The 24,336-nt window shown below is 44.6% G+C and overlaps 1 long non-coding RNA gene across 1 annotated transcript; it reads left to right on the forward strand.

Moving 5' to 3' along the window:
- The first annotated feature begins 384 nt into the window (after positions 1 to 384).
- Positions 385 to 15,605, forward strand: LOC132654094 (uncharacterized). Its single transcript, XR_009591778.1, has 4 exons — positions 385 to 504; positions 13,401 to 13,465; positions 14,426 to 14,521; positions 15,365 to 15,605. It is a non-coding gene; the product is annotated as an uncharacterized LOC132654094 (long non-coding RNA).
- Positions 15,606 to 24,336: the final 8,731 nt, after the last annotated feature.

Raw genomic sequence — 24,336 nt, forward strand, 5'->3', positions numbered from 1 at the left:
TTGGGCTGCTGAGTGAGAAACTCTGTAGAAGAAGAAAGGTTAAAACATCCTACACTGTAAGAGCCTTTGACATGAAGAACCCCAGGAAGGAGGGAATTGCTATCAGTTGGCGGAATTTGGTTAAGTCACAGAGAGTGATTCATTTTTCCAAAGCCTGGAAAAGAAAAGGCTAGCTGGGTCCATCTGGTTTGCTAACAGGTGGACTCAACAAAGAGGAGAATTCCATTTCAAAAGCATCCATGTTGAAAAAAAAATTTTAAAAGAACTCTCACACTCTTTCCTGAAGAAGGCTGTCACTTGGTTCCTCTCTCTGGCTCTGACATATGCTTCGGTTCCTTGCTCATAAGCATAGCTGGTATTCTGAGCTTGCTGCCACGAGAACTGAGAACAGCTTCTCCTGCCTGGCAATTGGCAGGAGGAAGATGGCAGGGCTGCTCTCAGACTGGGAGCCTTTGACTGCAAATTCCTGTCCAGAGGCTCAAAGTGGAACCCCAGAGGCCCAGGGTAAGACAGAGGGGCCCTGGCTGTGCTGCAGGGAACAGGACTTTCTAAGACTATAGCTAGAAGAAAGAGCCTGTTAGGTCTGCTCTGTGTGACATCTGTCTTGTTTTGTCCGCCTGACTTATTCTGGAGCTGAACTGAGTTCATTTGTTGTCTGGGTCCCTTATAAGCTATATAGTCTTGGGAAAACTACAAAAATCCTTTTGGTTTTCCTTTCTTATCATGAAAATATGGTTGTTGTACAGAAAAAAAAATAAATTAAAAACAAACAAACTTCTCGGGCTGGGAAGATAGCATGGTAGATAAAACCCTTGACTTAACAACTGTGAGGACTGGAGTTTGGAGGGCTAGGGCACACACAAAGTCAGTTGTGACAACACACATCTGTAAACCCAGGACACCTATGGAGAAATGAGAAGTGGATCTAGGAGAGCCTCCAAACCCACAGAAAGCCAGTTGCTGTCGCATACATCTGTCATCCCTATGCCCGCCCTCCCCCTTTTCTTGAGGCATGTCTTGTTCACTTTAGTGTCGGCCAGGCTAGCTGGCCTGTGAGCTTCTGGCGACCTCCTGTCCATACTATGGCCAATCTGCCCCCTCCTGTGTCTCCAGTCCTGCTGGGATTACAGATATTTGCTACCACACCCAGCTTTATAGGTTCTGGGGATCCAAACTAGGGTCTTTGAGCTTGCATGGTAGGTTCTTTGCCCACTGGGCTGTCTCCCCAGCCCCTACCAGGCACCTTTACAATGGAATGTTCATTTGTATGCACATAGAATTTAAGAGGTTTTGTTAATATCAAAACAGAGGGCCTTTTTTTTTTGTTTTTGTTTTTGCTTTCCAAGACAGAGTTTCTCTGTATAGCCTTAGCTGTTCTGAAATTCACTCTGCAGACTATGATGGCTTGAAACTCAAAGATCCACCTGCCTCTGTCTCCTGAGTGCTGGGATTAAAGTTGTGTGCCACCATACCTGGCCCCAGATAGAGTTTTTAACTGACCAGTGCTTTGCTACACTTGAAGTTTTAAAACTAAATGGCTCCCTGTAAGATCACACTAACATATTAATATTTCTAATGTGTCCTTTGGTATTTGTAAGAATCTATTTCAAAAATAAAATTCTTGCAGTATTTTTGCATAAGCCATTTACTGAGGACTGATAGTTTCAATGTAGAAGCTGTTATTTTGTTTATTGATGGACTGATGATATATTTTAATGCTTTGAGACAGTCTTATATAGCCCAGGCTGGCCTTAAATTTGTTATGTAACTCTGCACTCCTGGCCTTAAAAATCCTAATCCATCTACCTCTGTAAGTCAAGTGCTAGAAGTGCAGGCACATGCTAGCATGCCTAGCTGTTTTTGTTTGTTTGTTTTTTTTTTAATGTTTTTATGCCTGATTATTTATTTTAAAAGTAAACCTTCTTTCTTTCTTTCTCTTTCTTTCTTTCTTTTTTCTTTCTTTCTTTCTTTCTTTCTTTCTTTTTCTCTTTCTTTCTTTCTTCTTTCCTCCTCCTCCTCCTCCTCCTCCTCCTCCTCCTCCTCCTCCTCCTCCTCCTCCTCCTTCTCCTCCTCCTCCTCCTTCTTCTTCTTTAGAGACAGGATCTCAATCTTCTCACTAGAGCCTCTAAAGCAGCTGGGATGACAGGCATGTACCACCATCTCTTGCTTTTTCCCACCTCTTCTTTTCAGTGTTGGGATCAACTGCAGGGTTTCCTGTAAGCACCCCACAAGTAGCCCTTGTGATTTTGTCATGGGTCTCTCTTTTTGTATAAGTTATGTCTGCCAATGACCTCAACAGTTTCAACATGAAAGAAGAGAGATGTCTTTCCAAAGGCTTTGGCAAAAATCCCAGAGAAGCCTCTGCTTTGTCAAGCCTGGTCACATGGTCACCCTTGTGAGGAGCTTGGCACAATGGGCTGACTGCGTTACTATGGGATGGAATGAAGGGTAGACCTAGAGAAAATATTGCTGACCAAACCAAAAAGCAATTAGCGTGACCCATAAGCAGTCGAGCTCCTTGTTCCCAGGGAAGCTTGTTTTTGGTTTTGTTTCTGAGACAGGGTCATACTGTGTAGCCCAGGCTGTGGCTAGGTACCTGCCCTGATCCTTCTGCCTCTGCTGCCAAGGAATATTTTTGTTTTTGTAAGATTCTTTTACTTCATTGGGAAGAAAGTACTAGATTAAAAAAAAAAAAGGCAAGAAAATGAGGGGCTGTAGAGATGGCTCAGTGGTTAAGAGTGCTGGCTACTTTTCTAGAGGACCAGAGTTTGGTTTGCAAGCAGCCATATCTGGTGATTGACAGCCACCTACAACTCCAGCTGTAAGGCATACAATGCTCTCTTTGGGCATCCCTGGGCATGTACGTTCACATGCAAATACCACCATGCCCTGCATAAATTTTTTAAAATAATTTTTAATAAAAAAGCTAGAAATTATAACTTTAGGAGTAGGGATCTGGCTTAGTTGGTAGAGTGACAGCTAGCACACACGAAGCTCTGAGTTTGAGCTTCCAACACGGCATAAAAGCAGGCTTGTGAGGCAGGACCACCGGAAATTCTAGGTCAAGATTAGCTATGAGGTGAATTCAAGGTTATTTTGGGCAGAATGAGATTCTATCTCAAAAAAGGAGAAGGAAGGAGAAAGAAAGAAGGAAAGGAAGGAAAGAATGAAGGAAGACAGATAGAAGAAATAACAGAAAAAAGAAAAGGAAAAACAACCTCGTAATTTTGCTGATAGTTATGGGCCATCCTACAGTTCCTAGTCTTTTTGAACCTTGGGGTCCCACAGAAAACATCGCTTCTAGTGCCTGTGCAGTGGCTAACAGGTGTCTCCAGGCTTCTGTTAGCTGATGAAATTAGAAGCTTGGCTAGGTGATTTATAGCATCTCCCTGTGCTATGATTCTGGACTTGACTACACAAAAACAGACTCTATCTTAAGAGTGAAGTGATTTGCATTTGCACAGACCTCTAATTTTCTAAATGATACTGACCTTCAAGGAGTAATTTCATGGAATGAGTTCTTAGGGAGCAAAGAACATTATCATTTAACTTTGTGACCTTAGCACCTATTCCTTCGCTGTTGGTTCACTGTAGCCATCACTGTCTTGCTCCCCTTTCTGAGATGAGGGGGTCTTATGAAGTTGCTCACAAACTATAAAGCAGAGAATGCCCTCGATCCTCTTGCCTCTACCTCCCAAGCCCTAAAACTACAGTCGTGTTTAGTTTTATGCAGTTCTAAGGACTGAACTCAGGGCTTTGTGAATACCAAGCAAAGGTCCTAGCACCCATGATACATCCCAGCCCAACAGTCCAACAGTTTGGCTTTTTTTTTTTTTTTTTTTTTTTTTTGGTGGTACTGGGATTAGAACCCTTGAACATGGCAGGCAAGAACTCTACCACTGACTTACACCCCAACTATTTTTAATAGTAGGTTTTAACTAAGTGTGTGTGAGTAACCCCTCCCCCCATGTGTGTCTGGGGATCACACCCAGGATGTTGTACATGGTAGGCAAGCTCCCTATCACTCTGCTACACCCCAGCTCTTTTCTTGGAGTGAGTTCTCTTCTTTTACCTTTATGTGTGTTCTGGAGGAGAAATTCAAAGTCATCAGACTTCCATGGCAAATGCCTTTACCCACTGACCCATCTTGCTAGCCCTCCATCGGTCTCTCACTCACTCTGGCAGTGCACCACCTCTGCCTGCCCACCTAGCTCTTTTAAGAGTAGATTTTAAGATCTTGTTGTTGATGACAGTCAAACCCAGGGCCTCCAATATGTTAGGCAAGAGCTCTATCTCTGAGCTATATCCAAGCTCTTTTTAAACAGTAGATTTTCACTTTGGGTGTGTGCCTTTCTGGGGCTCAAACTCGGGATCTTGTACCTACTAGGTAGGCACTCTACACTGAGTCATGTCCTCAGCTCTTGTTTATTTCTTTCACCCTTTCATAACAGTTCTGAGGGACAGTGCAGAAAATAAAATAATGACACCGTCTTCCCGGAGATGCCACAAACTAACCTTGGAACCTGTGAACATGTTAGTTGTAGTTCTTACTTTTGCATTACTGTGACAGAACAGCCAACTGAATGACTAAACAAGGATTTACTTTAGATTTTTAGTCCCTCCTGTCTTGACCCTGTTACTTTGGGCCTGTGGCAGCATAGCACTTCCAGGTGGGAGCACGTGACTGCTCACCTCATGGCAGATAGACAGAAGAAGCAGATAGAGAGAAGGCCAGTTCTGTAGCCCCTTTCAAAGACTCACCCTGTGGTGGTTTGAAAGAAAACAGCCCCCACAGGCTCACAGAGAGTGGCACTATCAGGAGGTGTGGCCTTGCTGGTATAGGTGTGGCTTTGTTGGAAGAAGTTCTCCTTCCGCTGCCTGAGCTTGATGTAGGAATCTTAGCTCCTTCTCCAGCACCATGTCTGCCTGCATGCTGCCATGTTTCCTGCCATGATGATAATGGCCTAAATTAAATATTTCCCAATTAAATATTTCCCTTTATTAGAGTTGCCATAGTTATGGTGTCCCTTCACAGCAATAGAACCCTAAACGAACTAAGACACACTCGTAAAACATAATTTCCTCCCACTAGGCTCAGCCTCTAAGACATCCCCACCTCCCAGTAGTGCTGTAGAAGGATGATGGAGCTTGTAAGACTTAAGGCTTTGGAAGGAGACCCCAGGACCAAAACATCACATCATTCCCTTAAAGTCCTCAGACCCTGGGGTCTAGAGAAAACACACTCTGAAGACACCAAGATTTTTGTCCTGGTGATAAAAATAAGGATTTAGACTTCTTCACCTCTAATTTCTAATATCCTTTCTCTATTCTTTTCTTCTCTCCCTCCTTCTTCCCCAATCTTCTCTTTCTCTCCTCCTCCCTATCTCTTTTTTCTTCCTCTCTCCTTCCTTCCCTCCCTTCCTGTCTTCCTTCCTGCCCTGGTAGTTTTCACTGTCCCTGTTGTAAAATACCCTTACTCAAGCAACTTAAGAGAGAAAGGCTTTATTTTCGCTCACCGTTTGAAGATGCAGCCTGTCATGGCACAAAGTTACAGCAGCGTGAATTGGAGGCAGCTGGTCAAATGTGTCCTCAGTCAGGAGGCAGAGAGTTATGAGTGCTTTGGTCAACTCGCATTTTCTTTTTTATGCAATCCAGGACCAATCCCATGGAGTTTTGCTGCCTACATTCAGGGCAGCCTTGCCACTTCAATTAAGCTATACCTAGTCTACATACTTCCTCACACTTCAATTAAGCTGTACCTAATCTACATACTCACTCACAGGCAAGGCCAAAAGCTTGTCTCCTAGATGATTCTAGAGCCTGTGAATTTGACAATATTTTTTCTCTCTTCTTCACCTCCCCCCATTTTTCTCTATAGCTCAGGTTATAGACCATGGGGGGGGGGGAGTGGATGGGAATATATTTCAGTGATGGAACATTTGCCATCTCTTGCAAGGCTCCGGGTTGCAATCTCAGTACAGAAAACATCACAGGTAACACATGGAACTTGTAATTGAGTTTCAGCTGTGTGCTGACCAAGGAAAGGAGGAGCTTGCCTGCCTGAATGTCCACATTCCACTCCTGTTTTAGTTGCGGTTCTCTAGAGCAACAGAATCAAGGGAATGAAAAGATGACAGAATTTAAGTGAGCTTAAAATAGTAACAACAGCTAAATCACCTCTGAGGTGCTGAGAACCTGGTAAGTTACTCAGTCCTTCAGGCTGATGTCTCAAAGATGGAATAACTCAGTCCATAATATATGGATGTACCGGCCCTGGAGGTTCCTAGAGAGCTGTTGGTATCTACCTCTCGGTGGAAGTTTGGAAATGCTTGCTTTATTGTCAACTAAGGAATCCTCTTCCTCCTTCTCTTCCTCCTCCTCAGCAGCAGCAGCAATCAGCTCATTGGTAAAAGGGAGGCCAGATAGCTAAAGGCAGAAAATACAGAGGTATTTCCCTTCAGAAATACTTTTAAAAAACAAAAACAAACACAAACAAAAACCAAAACAACACTACTGGAAGGTACCTCCCACAGTTGGGGTGGGCCTTCCCACGTCAATCAGGACAATTCTTCCGGGGATGCTTCTTACTCAGATAATTTGCCACCAGTTGACATTAAAGCCAACTATAATGAATTTCTGGGATAGCTGTCTGGGCCTGCTTCCGGGATAAGAACTGCACAGGGTACGCATAGACATTTCTGACTCCAAAATCCTATCTAGCGAGCAAGGCTTGCATTGCTCTCTCTCTCTCCATCCACTGCAGTTACAGAGGAGAATGTCAAAATTCAAAATCTCTCTGGAGGAAGATGGGACGTAGCTAAGGAGGTAGCATGCTTGCCTGGTTTTCATGAAGCACTGGGTTCAGTCCCCAGTACTGCAGAGAACTGTAGGTGACAGTGCACGCCTGTAACTCTCACACTTGGGAGGTGGAGGTGGGAAGGTCGGAGGTTCAAGGTCAGCAGATTTTTTAAAAAGAAGATTGTTCTTAATTTTGTTTTTAGATGTTGCTTCAGGAAAAAGGGGAAAGCTTTTAAACTTGTCACTTACCTCTCTCTTGGCAGTAATCGTGACAGAGGCTACATGGGAAACAACCCGGTTCTAGGAACTGGTTGCAGAAGCTGAGGTTTGTCACCTTCCCAGCTGGGTTTCAAATCCCAGTTAGGCACTTGTTTGAAGTCTGTTCTAGGCAGAACTGAGTACCCAGATGTGACCAGAAGCCCAAGACAGTCGCAAAGTCCCTTGTGACTGGGCCCCAGGCAAAGACCGGACTAGAGAAGAAACGTGGTCTCTCTCTCTTTCTCTCTCTCTCTCTCTCTAAGAGATATTTCTATGTCAGGGATCACAATATGATTGCATTCATTACCTGTCTCATTGCTGTGATGACATATCCGAAAGAAGCCACTTAAGGGAGGAAGGATTCATTCTGGCTCACAGTGTAAGAAGAAACAGTCCTGGCTGGGATTAAATCTCGGTGGTAGACTGCTTACTTAGCATGATTGAAGCCCTAAGTTTGATTCTCAGCACCACAAAAAACAAACAAACAAAAAAGTGGCTGATACAGCTTGGGGCAGTTGCTTATGGCACAGACGGGAAGCAAGGAGTGCTCAAATAGAATCCATCCGCAGGAACTTCGGGGGCCCATTCCCCATGATGTACTTCCACTAATGAGGGTCTAAAGAACCTACAGCCTCCCCCAAATGGTGCCACCATCGGGAACTAACTGTTGAAGTGCATGAACCTCTGGGGACATTTCACATCCACACCATCACAATGTCAATTACAATGACATCTAACACCTTGATGCAGTTTGAACGCTGGCCCCCAGCTGGTGGCACTCGTGGAAAGTTGTGGTACCCTTGCGATGTGGAGCCTCAGTGGAGGAAGTGGGCCACTGAGGGAGGGTCTTTGCCACTGAGCTATGTGTCGGCCCTAGAGTCTAGAAAAACCTGGGCTTTCTTTAGAGATGACGTGGAAAGAAAAGGAAAGAATATTCCAGTCATAAAGTTTCTTGCTCATGAGCCAGGAAATGGTCCCCAGGTATCTTGATGGCAGACGTTAGGTTGACAGGCAGTTGCCTGGTAGGGATCAGGATACAGGGAGGTGGAAGGGGGAAGATCTATGTTCTATGTTTTGGCTTTAATTTTTATCCTGGGTTTAGTACTAGCTTAGTGGTTCAGGGACAGTGTCTCAGAGGAAGTGATATTTGAACTATGACCCAAGCAGAGTGTGGGTGTCAAGGTGTGGGGGTGTGGGTGGGGAAGCTCAATGTTTTCAAGAAATAAGGAAGCCAGTACAGTGGATGCTCAAAATGCAATAAGGAGAGAGAGATAGAGAGAGAGAGACAGAGACAGAGACACACAGAGAGAGGTGATGAGCAGTTGATAAGGTGGGAAGATGGCCTGGCTTCTCATTGTAGTGTCCCTCTTCGGTTCCTGTGTGCACAAATAGTAGAGGGGAGAAAGGGTGTCGTGGGGCTAATGGAGTGATTTTGGACCTAGCTAAAGCCCTCCAGAACATTGTGGTGCCTAGTGCCTAGTGATCCTCTAGCTCCTTAAAGTATCTTCTCGCTATTGATGGGTTACACAGACTTCTTTTTGACAATCAGCTGCTTCCACAAATCAAGACTAATATCAACCTTGCTTGAAAATTCCAGGAGCCCTGCTTAGCCACCTAAACGAACCAGTTTTCTTCTCTTCACCCTTTGAGACAGTGTCTCATGTAACCCAGGCTGTCCTGTGGAGTCAAGGTTGACTTTGAACTTCTGATCCTCCTGCCTCCACCTTGTGAGTTCTGGGATTACAGGCATGCACCGTTACACCCCGATTATTCAGTGCTGAGAACTGAATCCAGGACTGTGTGCGTTTTATGTAAGCACCCTGCCAGCCATGTTACACAACCAGACCTTGTTCTCTGTTTCTGACAGTCACATATAACCCAAGCTGGCCTCAAACCCCTGATTCTCCTGCCTCCATCTCCCAAGTTCTGGGCTTACAACTGTTTGCCACCACACCTGGCATTGGTTTCCCTTGACTTCTAACTAATCCCACCCATCCTTGTATCTCAGTAAAAGAAAGCATGTCTTCACTTCCACTCCACCTTCAGGATTCGTTCCCTCTATCACTGTTGGTCATCATAATGAGAATGGCTCCCTTCCACAGACCTTCAATCAGTTTATTCCACTAGAGTCGAGTCTGAGTCTGCTTAGTGACCAGGCCTCGGGAGTCAAAAAAAAGTGAACTAAAGCTCATGGAATCCTTTTTTTTTTGAGCAGCTTTCAGATCACCCGGGCTAGGTACCTTCTCTCTGCTCTCACTGGATCCTCACAATCCCACATGGTAGGGACCATTACTAGGACCCATTTTATAGATGAGGAGTTAAAGAGAGTTTAAACAATGCGCCCAAAGTCTCACTTCTTTTTTTTATGTGTGTGTGTGTGTGTGTGTGTGTGTGTGTGTGGTATGCATGCCTATGTGTATGTGTGTTCATGTGTGTGTGCAGGTACCTATATTTGTATGGGTATAAGGAGATCCAAGGTTGATGGCATGAGTCTCCTGCTGTTCCTTTATTCACTGAGGTGGGGTTTCTCAACTGAACCCAGAGCTTGCCAATATGGCCCGTTGGGCAAGCCACTGGAATTGCAGGCAGGCCACCATGTCCACCTGTCATTTACACGGGTTCTGTGGATCTGAACTCTGGTCCTCATGCTCATATAGAAAGTGTTTTAACCACTGACCCATCTCACCAACTCTCAAAGTCTGCCTGGTGACGAACTGGGTCAGAACCTCTCTGGTGCCAAAGCCAAGTTCTCAACCAGTGTTCTCTGCTCCCTTCACCTGTCTTTCTGAGTTTCTGCAAGTGTTTAGAGACTGTGATGCCTCTACAACTGGATGTCTTTCTTATCTTGTTGGTAGAACCCTTTTGTAACTATCTAGCCCTCATCTTCTCCTTCATGTCCTCACAGGCCCAATCACATCTGTGTCCTAGGCATCATGGCCTAGTTTCTTCCTATCACAGATAGCACTAGTATTTCTTTGGAGTGGGAGTTTTTCCTACTGGCCAAACCTCAGCTCATTACTCAAAGGGGCAGGTTGGTTCCTTTTCAAGAGCTCTCAGCCCTTCTCAACTTATTCCAGTAGTCTGAGGCTAACTCTTTGATTCTAAGGTAGAGTATAGTATACAGCATTGTGGTCACACAGGGAGATATTAAAAGAACCAAAGTTCACTTAAGACTTGCAACTTTGGGATGTATTTATCAAAGACGATGGCACCATTCTGATGGGATGTTTGCTTTGAGAGTGCTTTCGATTGTCACAGGATTGCAGGGGTGTGAAGATGAGGAAGTGTCTGGCTTCCTGCTGGCTTTGATAGTGTTAGTGTGAGACAGGTTTGTAGGGCAGAGCACTGTTTTATGGCCTCCAAGGTTTGAAATGTCCTATCAGACATTTGCTCAGGTGGAAAGCTTTTCTCATCTTAATTAATAAAAATAGTACATGTATGGGTGCTTCGCCTGTCTGCAGGACTATTTACTATTTACTGTGTGTGGGTGGGTGGTACCCATAGAGGGCAGAAGCGGGACTCAGATCCCTTGGGACTGGAGTTGTAAGTGGTTGTGAGATGTCGTGTGTGTGCTAGAAATTGAACCTGGGTTGTCTTCAAGAGCAGTCAGTGTATGAGCCATCTCTCCAGCTGTGTGAGTGTGTGTGTATGCCACAATATGTACACCAAAGTACATGGTCACTCATCAGGGACTCCAGAGCAATCAAGAGTTTATTGTCCTGATGGTACTGACTCCAAAGGTCTTGGTACTTTGTTCAACTTACCTTCTGCAGAGGCGAGACAGGATCTTATTTGGATCTCTTTACCGCTCACTGTTTGGGCATTTTCTAGGGCTTTATTCACTGAAGACTGTTCTTATTTTTGTGTCATCCTGTCCTGCAGCAAACATATATTTAGAAGATAATATGAGTTTGGTGTGGTGTCTCATGTCTGTAATCACAGCACTCAAGAAATTGAAGGAGGTAGATCAAGAGTCTAAGTTGAACGTGGCCATCCAGGACAGCCTCATATAATGAGTGAGACCTCCATCTTTAAAAAAAAAAATATATATATATATATATATATATATATATATATATATATGTGTGTGTGTGTGTGTGTGTGTGTGTGTGTGTGTCTGACTATGAGTCTCAGCATCTGCTTTGATACCCTGATGGGTAAAGTCTTTCAGAGGCCTCCTGTGGAAGGCTACTGTCCTGTTCCCTGTCTTCTCCTACGTCCAATGTCTATCCTGTTTGCTCTTCTGAATGAGGATTAAGCCTCTTCCCTAGGATCCTCCTTCTTGTTTAGCTTCTTTAGGACTATTGATTGTAGTATGTCTATCCTTTATTATATGGCTAATATCCACTTATAGGTGAGTATATACCATATGTGTCTTTCTGCTTCTGGGTTACCTCACTCAGGATGATTTTTTCTAGTTCCTACTATTTGCCTGCAAATTTTATGATTTCCTTGTTTTTAATTGCTGAGTAGTATTCCATTGTGTAAATGTACCACAACTTCTATATCTAGTTTTCAGTACAGGAGCCTTCCACAGGAGGCCTCTGAAAGAGTCTACCCATCAGGGTATGGAAGCAGATGCTGAGACTCATAGCAAACTGGACAGAATGCAGGGCATCTTGTGGAAGAAGGGGAAGATAGAAAGACCGGGAGGGGACAGGAGCTCCACAAAGAGATCAACAGAGCCAAAAAACAAAACAAAAACAAAACAAAAAACCAACCTGGGCTTAGGAGGGCCTGCAGAGACTGACACTCCAATTAAGGACCATGCACAGAGAAGACCTAGACCCCTGCTCAGATGAAGCCCATAGTTTCCAAGTGGGTTCCCTAGTAAGGGGAGCAGGGGCATAGGGAGAGAAAAGGGAGTGTGGGTGGGACAGGGAAGAGATGGGGGGGGGGATTACAGCAGGGATACAAAGTAAATAAATTGTAATAATACAAAGTAAACAAATTGTAATAATGAATAAATAAATAAATAAATAAATAAAGATAGTCCATCCATGGAGTGGAGACTGGATCAGAGCAGTTGAAATTTAAGCATTCAGTGTAGCTCAGGCAGGCCTCAGATCTTCTGAGCAGCTTCAATTATAAGCATATGCCACCCAGTTTATACTGAACGTCCTGCACTCATCTCCTGAGAAATCACACTTCCTACATGTTAAGTATCAGGAACCACGGCAGATTTTCAAAGTTCTTCTCTCCCTATAGCAAGGACTTGTAGCAACTTGGAAAGTGTTCTTCCGGAGAGTCATATCCGTGACGGTGTTTTGATGGAGAGCTAGAGACTGTTTAAGGTACTTCTGCAGTTTATCAAAATGAGATTTTATTGTGATACTATTGTCAAGAGTGCTCACTGGAACTTCCCACAGTGCAGCCACTTTGTCATCAGTCTTGAGTGCTTGGGTTCTGCAGGAATTTCCAAAGCAAGAACTGGCAAATATGTTTTTGAAGTAAGGAATAGACAACCAATGGGACCATTTTCATGAGAATGTATTTTCCTCCCATGTTTTAAGTATACCGGAACTTTGGTCTTGCTAGCTCTGTAGCCAAATTCCAGTGAACATCAAGAGCTTATATGCTCATTCAGGAGATCAATGGCAAAAAAAAAGTGAACAAGAGAAAAGCAAGCAGGCAAGCAAACAAACAAATGAACAAACAAACCCACTATGTACAATGGGGGTCCATGCTATGAAAGTGACTTGTTCTGATTTAGCTTTAATGGGCTCATCTGGGTACTGAAGAAGAATGAACCTGAGAAGAATGAAGTCTGGAGATCAGCTAGGAGCTACTGCCAGTGTCTAGGCTCAAGAGGGTGAGAGTTTGGGTGTAGGCCGTCGCAATTTTTGAGGTATGAGGTAGGTGCGTATGTGTGTGCATTTGTGTGTGTATGTACTTGTTCTAGGCAAGAAAGAAGTCACTAAAGCATTGTGCCTAGGATTTGAATGGCTGTGGATGGCTACACTATTTATAGAAATAGGGAAGTGACAGTTCCTTCTTGAATGAATTCTTTTCCTAATGCCTTATTTGACACTAAAGTGACATATCAAATAAGGTGGTCTTAAGGATGAGTTAAATCTGAAGATGTAAATTTCAGAATAACATATGCATGTGTGATGTATTTATATGTATAGGAGCTGGTTTTGTGGCTCAGTGGTAGAGCTATTGGTAGCATGCATGAGGCAGTGAGTTCTGTTGACAGTGTTGCTACATATATAGCATATATATCTACAAACACATATATGTATGTATGCATGCGTGTGTGTATGTGTATGTATGTGTATGTATTCACAGACTGCACACACATGTACATAGCACACACATATTCTTTTTTGTTCTTCATAAAGGGATTCTTCTGGACCCATAGATGACCTCGAACTTCTAATGTTACTGCCTCAATATCCCAGAACTGGTGAGCTACAACACGTGGTTTTTATGTGGTGCTACGGGTTCACCCTGATTCTGGCATGCTAGGCAAGCACTGAGCTGCATCGTCACCCACGTATAGAGTTATTTAAAGATAGATACATTAAAGGTGTAGGAGCTGTCACGGCAAGGTGGCCGTTTTCCCACCTTGCTGTTTCTGGGTAGTAGGAAGAAAGGACTTCAAGAATTTTGGTCTTTGTTGAGTACCTTTTACAAAGTCCTCTTCCACGGACAGCTCCGTGTCCCCGAGACACGGGCTGTGCACGCCACCTGCTGGTCAGTTCTGAGCATTTTTACAGCATGTTCTTTAGGTAAACAAAGCAAGTTCTAGTTAATCAAGAACACAGATGGAGGTTGTGGGGAGGGACAGATGGAGGTTGTGGGGAGGGACGGATGGCTCGGTGATTAGAACCTGAGTTCAGTTCCCAGCACCAGTTCAGGTAATTCCTGTAACTCCAGCTCCAGGGAGATCAGACGTCTCTGGCATCAGTGGGCACTTGTTCACACAAATACACACAGTTACACGCACAGACGTGCACACATACACACACACACACTCACCTACACATATATAATTAAAAATAAAATAATCTTGCAGACTATCTGGGTTCTGTTCCCAGCACCTACACAGTGGTTCACAGCTATCCAGATTTCTAGTTCCAAGGGATATAACCCCTCTCTTTTGACCTCCTTGGGCACCAGGTGCATGTGATACACATATATGTACATGCAGGCAAAAGTCATACACATAAAAGAATAACCCTAAAAAAATAATAAAAATAATTTTTAAAAGAATACATACAACCACAAACTTACAATGGTTTGCTTGAGGATTAAAACCAAAAAAACCAAAAGAACCAATGACAGTGTGGAAGCCATACTCTGAGTTTTGACCTTTTCCCAGGCTGGCCATATGTGGTAAGATGCTCTCTCTCCTGGCACCCAGCAGTAACAGCAAACCCCAGCTCCCCTGACGATGATGGAAAACAGCAGAGACTCTGCAGTGTCCTCGGTTGCTAGGCTGAGATGTTCATTAGGTCAGGTATGTTACTACATACGTGTGTGTAGAACCTGAATGTTCAACCTGTATGTTCGTAATACAAACAGGTCCGTTGGGAAATAGCCCCATTGCGGGTTGAAGAAGCATCGGTATAAACTCCAATGAAATACAGACTGAAGCTGCTTCTCCCGGTAGCTTACAGCCTTTCAGTGGGAAGATCAGAGATGCGGTGGGTGTGGCAGGATCACGGGAATAATTGGGATTTGTATCTTACAGAGAGGTTTGGATTTGAGTTCCATTTTTGCTTTACCAAATGACAAGACTCCCAGGTCCTAATGCTGCGACCCTTTAACGCAGCTCTTCGTGTTACAGTGATCCCCAACCATAATAATTATTTTTATTGGTACTCCCTAACTGTGATCTCTCTACTGTTGTGAATCGTAACGTAAATGGCTATGTTTTCTGATGGCGGCCCCCCATGCAAGGGTTGTTCGACCCCAAAGGACTCACTCCCCGCAGGCTGACCACCGCTGCCCTGGACTCTGCAGCAGTCTGGCAATGCTGTCTGGGTGACAGAAGTGCCCCACATCTACAAGGAGTGCTTGAGCAGCCACTCGTCATATGTGGCTGCTGTGGCTAAGAAACCCATTTTTCACTCTACTTAGTTCAGATTTAAAGAGGGTGGAGAGAGCTCTGTCAATCAAGTGCTTGGACCAGAGTTTGAACCCTCTTGCTCATATTAAAAGTCTAAGTGTGGAGGCACACCCGTGGGGTCTCCGTGCTGGGGGGAGGGCAGAGGCAGGGAGGTACCTAGAGCCAGCTAGCCAACCTAACCTAACTGGCTAGGCTCGGGTACCAATGAGAGACTCTTATCTCAAAAACTAGGTCCCGAGGAATGTCATCCAAGATGGACTTTTGGACTTCAAGAGTGTGTGTGCCAGGGGCTGGAGCGATGGCTCAGCAGTTAAGGGCACTGACTGCTCTTCCAGAGGCGCTGTTCAATTCCCAGCACCCACACAGTAGCTCACAACTGTCTGTAACTCCTGGAGCTGACATCCTCACACAGAAATACATGCAGGCTAAACACCAATGTACATAAAATAAAAATAAACGAATTATTTAAAAACGTGTGTGTGTGTGTGTGTGTGTGTGTGTGTGTGTGTGCGTCAAGTATAGCTAGCACATTCTATATTGGACAACATGATCCTGAAGGACCAGTTTCCTCATCTACCTGTGAGGTTTTGTGACAACTGATCTGGCATCTGAAGGAGCTTCTACCACTGTGCATGCATTGTGGCAGGAAGCCAAGAACTGTGCTTTGAGCTAATACACCTGATGGAATCAGAGTAAAAATGATCCACCCCACGCCCCTCGAACCATCACTAAAGGTTTTCATTAATCTCCTGCTGTGACTTCAAAAGGAAAAACAGGGAATATGCATGAGTCCCGCAAGTCTGCTCCTCTTAGAAACATTCTGTTTGGAAATGAATCAGTCACTGTGGTGTTTTGTGTTTATCCCCCTCTCTCTGAGATGGGAGACTATATCAGCTTGTGGTGAGAAAGTCCTCCCAGTCAATGAATAATCAAAGGCAAAGCCAAGCAGATGATAAATCTTGGCCTCCCTCCCATGAAGCCACCCACTAAGCAGAATTGAATAAATCTGTTCGGGCTTAGCATATTTTTCAGGGTAATTGGTTGCAGTGCTCTCTAATTCTTTGATTGGCCAACTTCGTCCTGGGCCTATTCCAAGCTAATAAAACAGAGAGTGAAGTAAGTTTCTGATTTCGGCTTTAAGTTTCAGGGAGGGACCTCGATGCCTTAGTTCTGACAATGCTGGGAAGAAAACCAGTGTTTGTTCATGTTTCTCCTTTCCGAATCCTGGCAACATCTGGGTCTCTGTAATCTTCCCAGATGGCTTCCTTCTCCTGGGAGAGGGCTGCAGGTGACTTGGCGAGAACATCACAAAATGCCAGGCAATTACAGTAATTATGGCTCTGTGGTGCAGGTTGGGAATGTTTCAAGCCATGGGGCTCAGAAGCTATGCGCATCAACAAGAGGCACTCTCCAGAAGCTGCAAAACATGTGAGGTCAGAAGATGCACTTTGAACTCTGGTTTCATCAGCTGTCTTCTGAGTGACCTTGAGCTAGATCTTGACCTCTCTGAGCCTCTCTCTTCCTGCCAGTAAAATGGATGCACTGCCTCCCTTCTCCACAGGTATTGGGAGAAGAAAGAAAGGAAAGCTCTTAAAAGATGAGACACAAGGGGCTAGAGAGATGGCTCAGAGCTTAAGAGCACTGGATGCTCTTCCAAAGGTTCTGAGTTCAATTCCCAGCAACCACATGGAGGCTCACAACCATCTGTCTTGGGGTCCTGAGTTCAATTCCCAGTAACCACACGGAGGCTCACAACCATCTATTCTGGAGTCCTGAGTTCAATTCCCAGTAACCACATGGAGGCTCACAACCATCTATACTGGGGTATGATGCCATCTTCTAGCATGCAGGCATACTTCATGCCACTGTTTCTATGTATGCTGTGCTCTTGAGAAAGGAAAGAAAGGAAAGAAAGGAAAGAAAGGAAAGAAGAAAGGAAAAAGCCTTGAACTTTTGTGTTCCCAACGGGCATGGGTTGAATTTCTCTGTTATGTGTTGTGTGTGTGTGTGTGTGTGTGTGTGTGTGTGTGTATGTGTGTATTCCTAAATTCATGTTAAACTTCTCACTTCCAGGAGCTCAGAATGTGGCTGTGTTTAGAATCAGGGTCTTTAGAGAAGTTACAAATTAAAATGAAGCCACCAGGTTGGCTCCGATCCAACATACTAAACCACTTCGTTCCTCTACTTAATTTTTATTTTTCTTTGCTTTGGAGATCAGGCATTAAAGACTGGGATATTCAAGGCTGAATGCTATGTCTCAGAGCAACTGTAATCCCAGTACACAGATGGCAGGGGCAGGAGGACTGTGGATTCTAGGGTAGACAGAACTACATGTCTTAAGAAGAAGAAGGCAAACAAACACACAAACGAAAAGAAAGCAAGACAGGAGGAGGAGGGAAGGAAGAGAAAGAGGATGGGGAGGAACAGGGAGAGGGGGAAAGAAGGGGAAAAAGAGGCATGAGGAGGAAGCATTATTCTCCAGTACAAGGAATTATGTTGGAAGACAGCAGCCACCTGCTGTTGGCCCAAATTGTGCATTGCAATTAACCAAAGAAAAGTGTCCAGCCATTGGCCAAGATTTCTTCCTGCAGCCCAAGTCCAGTGTCTGGAAAATGTGTCTGCTTAAAGACTGATCCTCTTGCTCTAGCTTTGGACCAATTGGAATGGCCAGAACAAAGGCACTGGCTGACACCTTTTTATTAAGGTCTTGAAAGTCAGTGTCTCTGTTCAATCCTTTTATGTCACTTCTATTTCACAAATGTGATCCTTGAGGGCACTACCATATGAGTAACCTTCAGAGTTCCTGCTTCTGGATATCCCCACGGGCACAGTATCCACTGTGTTAGTTAAGGTTTCTGTTGCTGTGATCATGGCAACTCTTACAAGGGAGCACATCTAATTGTGGCTGGCTTGTAGTTCAGCGGTTTAGTCCATTATCATCATGGCAGAAAGCATGGTGGCAGGCAGGCAGACATGGTGCTGTAGAAGTTGCTGAGGGTTCTACATCTAGATGCACAGGCAGCAGAAAGAAAGAGTGAGCTACCAGGCCTGTCTTGAGCTATTGAAACCTACTCCGCCCCTGCCCTTCCCCCCCTAGTGACCTATTACTTCCAACAAGGCCATACCTCCAATAATGCCACTCCCTATGAGTGTCTATAGGGGTCATTTGCATTCAGACCACCACATCCCCTGTTGAAATAAAGCACAGATGAATGAGCAAAGGCAAAAGATCTTTGGGTCTTCCCCATAGGGGGAGAATGGCTCTGATTTAGGCAACTATACAGCAAGGAGAGATGGCCAGTGATTCTGAGTTCATGGATTCTCTAGCAGTCCTTGTCACACAACTAATACCTCTGCAGCAGTCCCTTTCACATGCGACACCCACATGACGCTTCAGCCGTGGCTCAGCTGACTGAACCAGTGATGGGCCACTGACTCAGCGAAGCTCATCTCTAGGGCAGTCAGCAGGCTATGAGGTGGCCTTTTGTAGGGCGTCTATCACACAGCCCTTAGCTCAGACCTCTCAGGTTGTATTCTCGGCCACCTTTGCTTTCTAGCTTGTAGGAAGAGGACAGGCATGAGATCAACTGTGACATCAGTCATAAGATCCTGAGCAGTCTCAGAGAGGAGTAAACAACCTCTAGACCAAATGGGACCTTAGCAGGGGGACACATTCTGACCTACCAATTGGTAGGAAGAGAGGACAGAGAAAGTGAGCAGAGTGGATACAGCTGGACCCCAAACCCTGTGGGCCAATTCTCTCTTAGGTGGAAGAGACCTCTGAGTCTATCTTTTCTGCCCTTACCCAACTTTTGGCTCTTTGCTTTGTATCTTGTTGAATTCTTCAAAGGGCCCAAGAACCAGGAGATGCTTAATACAGCTATACTGCCTCTGGCAGTTTTTCTTTCCCTAAACACACATGATGTGTTGTTTTGGCCTAGAATATTCTTTACCTCCTTTTTCCAAACGCTAATCTTTGCCTATTGAATAACTATGTATACGTGAAGGTTAGGTTTGTTTTTTAATTTGTGTGTGTGTGTGTGTGTGTGTGTGCATGTGCAGGTGTTTTGCCTGTAGTGTCTGTGCACCATATGCATGCAGTGACCCTAGAAGCCAGAAGATGACATCAGGTCACCTGGAACTAGAAATACAAATGGCTGAGAGTTGACATGTGAGTGCTGAGGATTGATCCCAGGTTCTTTGGAAGGGTAGCCAAGTGCTCTTAATCACCGAGCCATCTCTCCAGCCCCAGTAAAAGTTGATTTTGATTGTCAACTTGATGTGATTTGGAAATTACCATGGAGCCTGGCATGGTGGCACACACCTTTAATCCCAGCACTCAGGGAGGCAGAAGCAGGTGGATTGTTGTGAGTTCGAGGCCAGCCTGGTCTACAAAGTGAGTCCAGGACAGCTGAGGCTACACAGAGAAACCCTGTGTTGAAAACCAAAACCAAAAACCAAAAAGATTACCATGGAAATAAACCTCTGGGCATGCCTGTTAGGATTGTGTAGATTTTGTGCATTGAGGTGGAAAGACTTATTCTGAATTTTGGTGGTTTTATTCCACAAACTGGAGTCCAGAGAAGAAAGAGAGAGACAGAGACAGAGACAGAAAGAGCATACGTGTCATCTGCATTTCTTGACTGTGGATGAAATGTGGGCAGCTGGATCCCGCTCCTGCAACCATAACCCCCCATGACAGACTTCCCCTTGAACTGTGATCCAAAAGAAATCCTTATTCCTTGAAGATGCTTTTGTTAACTCTTTGAGACTAGCAGCTAGGAAAGTCCCTCTCCTAGTTAGCTTTAGCTATCTGTTAACTTGACACAGCTGACAGCTAGTTGGGATTCTCAACTGGGACTCTGCCTCCATCAGATGGACCTGTGGGCAAGTCTGTGGGAGAATTTTCTTGCTAATTGATGTGGGAAGGCCCAGCCCAATATGGGCAGTGCCCCCACTGGGTAGGTGGTCCTAGGATGTATAAGAAAGCAGGCTGAGCTGGGCATGGTGGTGCACACTTGCAATCCCAGCACTTGGAGAGGCAGAGACAGGTGTATATCTGTGAGTTCGAGGCTAGCCTGGTCTACTAAGTGAGTGCAGGACAGCTAAGGCTGTACAGAGAAACCCTGTCTTGAAAAACAAAACAAGGAAGGAAGGGAGGGAGGGAGGGAGGAAGGAAGGAAGGAAGGAAGGAAGGAAGGAAGGAAGGAAGGAAGGAAGGAAGGAAGGAAAGAAGGAAGGAAGGAAGGCCAAGCATGAGTCGAGGAAGCAGGCTAATAAGCAATTATCCCCTGGATTCTGCTTCATTTCCTGCCCTGACTTCCTTCAGTCGCAGACTGTGATTGGGAAACATAAGATACACAAACTCTCCCCTCCTAAAATATCTTTTGGTCATGTTTTATGACAGAAACGGAAGGCAAATGAGGACAGTAGCCAATGCAGTTTCTTTTCATTCCTATCCAAAAGTCACAGCAATAATGAACCAGTCTTGTTCACTCCTTTGATTTGATACTTTCACTATGGCTTTGCTCCACAGAACATGCTCTAATTTGTCAAACTTCACTTGTGACTGTCCTAGTATCCATGCAGCCCACCAAGCTGTAAGAAACTTGAGACTCGCATCTGTCAGCTACTGTTGGGCTCTCAGCTCCTACCATGATGCCGGGAAGGCAGACACTCAATATTTTTTTTTAAACAACTACTAGATGTTTCTTTACTGAATGGTGGCTGAATGAAGCAAATCAGAACTTTTTTTTTAAAATGATTGCTTCTTTGAGAATTTCATACAATGTGTTTTGATCTTATTCTTGCCTCCCCAGACCCATTCCCCTCTTCTCTGCCCACCCAACTTTGCATCCTCTTAAAAAGACAACCACCAAGTCTAATTAGCATTGCCCATATATTCTTGGATGTGTGCCCTTCTCTTGGATTGTGATCAACAAAGGCTACACTTTTAAAGAAAATTACTCTCCCTCTCTCAGCAGCTAATAACTGGCCATAGCTCTTTGGCTAGGGGTGGGAATAGGTGCCTATTGCCCCTCTCCGTCCTGAGATTTGGCTTGGCTTCAGCTTATAAAGGTCTTCTACATGACGTCAGTGAGGCAAACCAGAGATTTCCTTAGGACAACATCAGAGAAAGAATTGGTGAGGGTTAGGATGCAGAAGTGATCCTGATGTGGTCCAGGTATCCCTGAAAGTGCTTAAAACCTCAAGGTTCAAACTATGTTGCTATGACTGTAGATATTTTGACTTTAAAAAATGTTCTCTTTCCTGAGTATACAGAATATTTGTTTGATTGTTTTTGTTTTTCGAGACAGGGTTTCTCTGTGCACCAGAATCATGGCGGTCCTGGACTCGCTTTGTAGACCAGGCTGGCTTCATATCTACAGAGATCCTCCCGCCTCTGCCTCCTGAATGCTGGAATTAAAGGCCTATGCAACCACACCTGATTGGGTATACAGAATTTTAAAAGCTCATATTTTTCTATTTTGCTGCTCTAGGGATTAAACCCAAGGTCTTGCACATACAAGAATAGGCAGAAAGCATTCTGTTATTGAGTTACTTTATAGACCACAAATAGTTCTTTTTTATGGTTTCATACATTGTAACTAATGGCATGCAGACCATGCTGGTGCTTGCCTGTAGTCCCAGTACTTGGAAGGCTAAGACAAGAAGGCTCCACATTTGAGGCCAGCTGACCTTCATAGCCCTTGTCCGAAAAACACCCCACACATATGTAGAAAATACTTTTGAAAGATCACAGATAAACTTTAAAAGCAAAGAGGGAAATATCCTGGGACAAAAAAATGTCTGAGACACTGGGGTAAAAAATAGTAGAATTATTTTGAGTGTATAAGAGACAAACTCCAGCCTCTTTTGGGCCTGTGCCATTCTTTTCAGTTCTCAGGCATCCTGCCCCTGGTGCTGGCTTTCTGTCAGGCAGGGACTGTATGAGCGTCAGCAATCCAGGTACGGCACATCTTTTCCAGTGTTCCAGGGCAGCCTGTCACTAGCCTGGCTCCTGCTACATTTCCTTCCCTAGCCCAATCCCGAGGATTGCATCTGGCCAGTTTTAGTCTTCTGTGCATTGTGGGACAGGGAATTTCGTAAAGTCCTTGCAGTGAGCCCTGAGCAGTGCCTGACCAGAGGAAAATGAGAGGAAAAAAAGGAACTTTAGCTAGAGGAAGGATGTAACCATAGCAACATTTTTTTGCTAACAGTGGACCTCATCCGAGACAGTGGTCTCAGTATAGCTTGTAGTATAATTCAGGGATAGAGCACTTGCTAGCAAAAAAAAAAAAAAAAAAAAAAAAAAAAAAAAAAACAAAAAACGGTGTAGTCCTAAATGATTATGACACTGTAGCCATTGCAACCTCATAGAACAGTGAATTACTCACTTATATTGCTCACTTGTTTTGGTGACACTGGTGTGAAGAGACCTCACTGAGAGCTACTTAAAATGAAAGTGCTTACATAGTGCAGAAAAATTAAGGATGCTAATAAAAGACTCTGTCCCTGGTGCCTTACTCTCCTTTGATAGTTATTTGAGTTTAAGTTTTGCTTTTGCTTCTGGCAGTGTCGGGACTTGAACCCAGGGCCTCCACCATCCTAAGCAAGTGCTCTGCCATGGGACACTTCCCAGTCCAGTAGTTATTTTAGAGTGTACTCATTTGACTTATAAAATACATCAAGCTAGGTATGGTGGTTCATGGCTCTAAATCCTAGCACCTGAGAGGCTGAGGTGGGAAGATTGCTATGAGTTCAAAGCCAGCCAGAATTATATCGTGAAACCAAGTCAGCTATTACTATACAGTGAGGATCCTGTCTCAAAACAACAACATCAACAGCAAAACTACCACAGGGGTGGAGATTTGGCTGTGTTGGCAAAGCTTTTGACGGGCACGCATGAGGCTATAGTGCACAAACTGCGTGTGGGGTGCACACCTGTAATCTCAGCACTTAGAGTGGAGAGAGTCACGATTCAAGCTCACCCTCAACTACCCAACAACAAAAACCCACGTGGACTGCGCAACTGTAGCCATGTCATATCCGAAGCCTCATATAACCAATTTACAGTGTCTCTTGATTGGTTGGGTCCAGAGGCCATGCTGAGTGACTGACCTATACCATCTAAGCCTGTGTACGTGGGTTCTGTGATCTTCATGTAGCCATGAAATCATCTAACGACGTAATGTCCAAAGGTTTCTCCTTCATTACGTTGTGTGTGACTACGCTGAAAATGACAGCAGCAAAATAAATACAGAAAGAAGAAAATCAGATGGGGACATCAGCCAGGGCCAGTGGTGTCAACAGAGTCAGTCTGAGGACCTGGACAGGAACTCCTACCCAGCTGATATATTTTTATTTCCTCCTTTCTTGGATGTGAATCGTTAGGTGGCTTCTGGGTACAGTTTCCTGAAGACTGCTCCCGTGGCTTGCCTTCAAGAATGGTGTTGACTGGGCATTGAAATATGGCTGATTTACCTCTCTCCATTGATGTCCTCTGGGCAGGGAGGGATGAAGCTGTGCTCATCTTTCGAGTAACTTGGGTTGAAGATCTGCCTTTGCTTCTTTTCCACTCACAGCATCTGGGTGAAGGAAGAGTTGTCTTTCAGGGTCTTGGTGTCAAATGAGGACCTGCACTACATGGGTGGCTGATAGGTTGGTTGAAGGTCTCCAGAGGCCCCTGTGTGTGATGGAGGTGTCTAGTGTCTTAGCGCTTGCTTTTTTTTTTTTTAATAGAAAAAAAGTCAATCAAGAGTCTTAGACGGTTTGAGCAGAAGTTGATTTAGCAAATCCAAACACTCCAATAGGATTGGGGTGGCTGCCCCAAGCTGGGATGCTGCTCAAAGGGCTCTATGTTAAATAATTTAAAGAAATGTACGCAGATGTGAGGTAAGTGGTGTACTTATGGAGCAAGGCAGCCCTTTTCCCCTCCCAGGTCACCACGGACTGCATCTCTCTTTCAGGGTATTTCTTCCCATGGTCTTTACAAAAGGGGAGGGGTGTCACTCCTGCACCACAAGTGACAATATAATGACATTAGGACTGTTGAGGATGCAGGCCCTTTGTTAGTGGACATGTGTGACAGAATGCCCTGGTGCTCTGGTTTCTGATTTAGCAGGGACAGCAGAATGCAGCTTCAAGGATGTTTAATGGTAAAGAAGCGTCCTGACCATCAGGAGATGTAGCTGCGCAGATGC

Source organism: Meriones unguiculatus, chromosome 5 (genome assembly GCF_030254825.1).
Source record: "Meriones unguiculatus strain TT.TT164.6M chromosome 5, Bangor_MerUng_6.1, whole genome shotgun sequence".
NCBI classification, from domain to species: Eukaryota; Metazoa; Chordata; class Mammalia; order Rodentia; family Muridae; genus Meriones; species Meriones unguiculatus.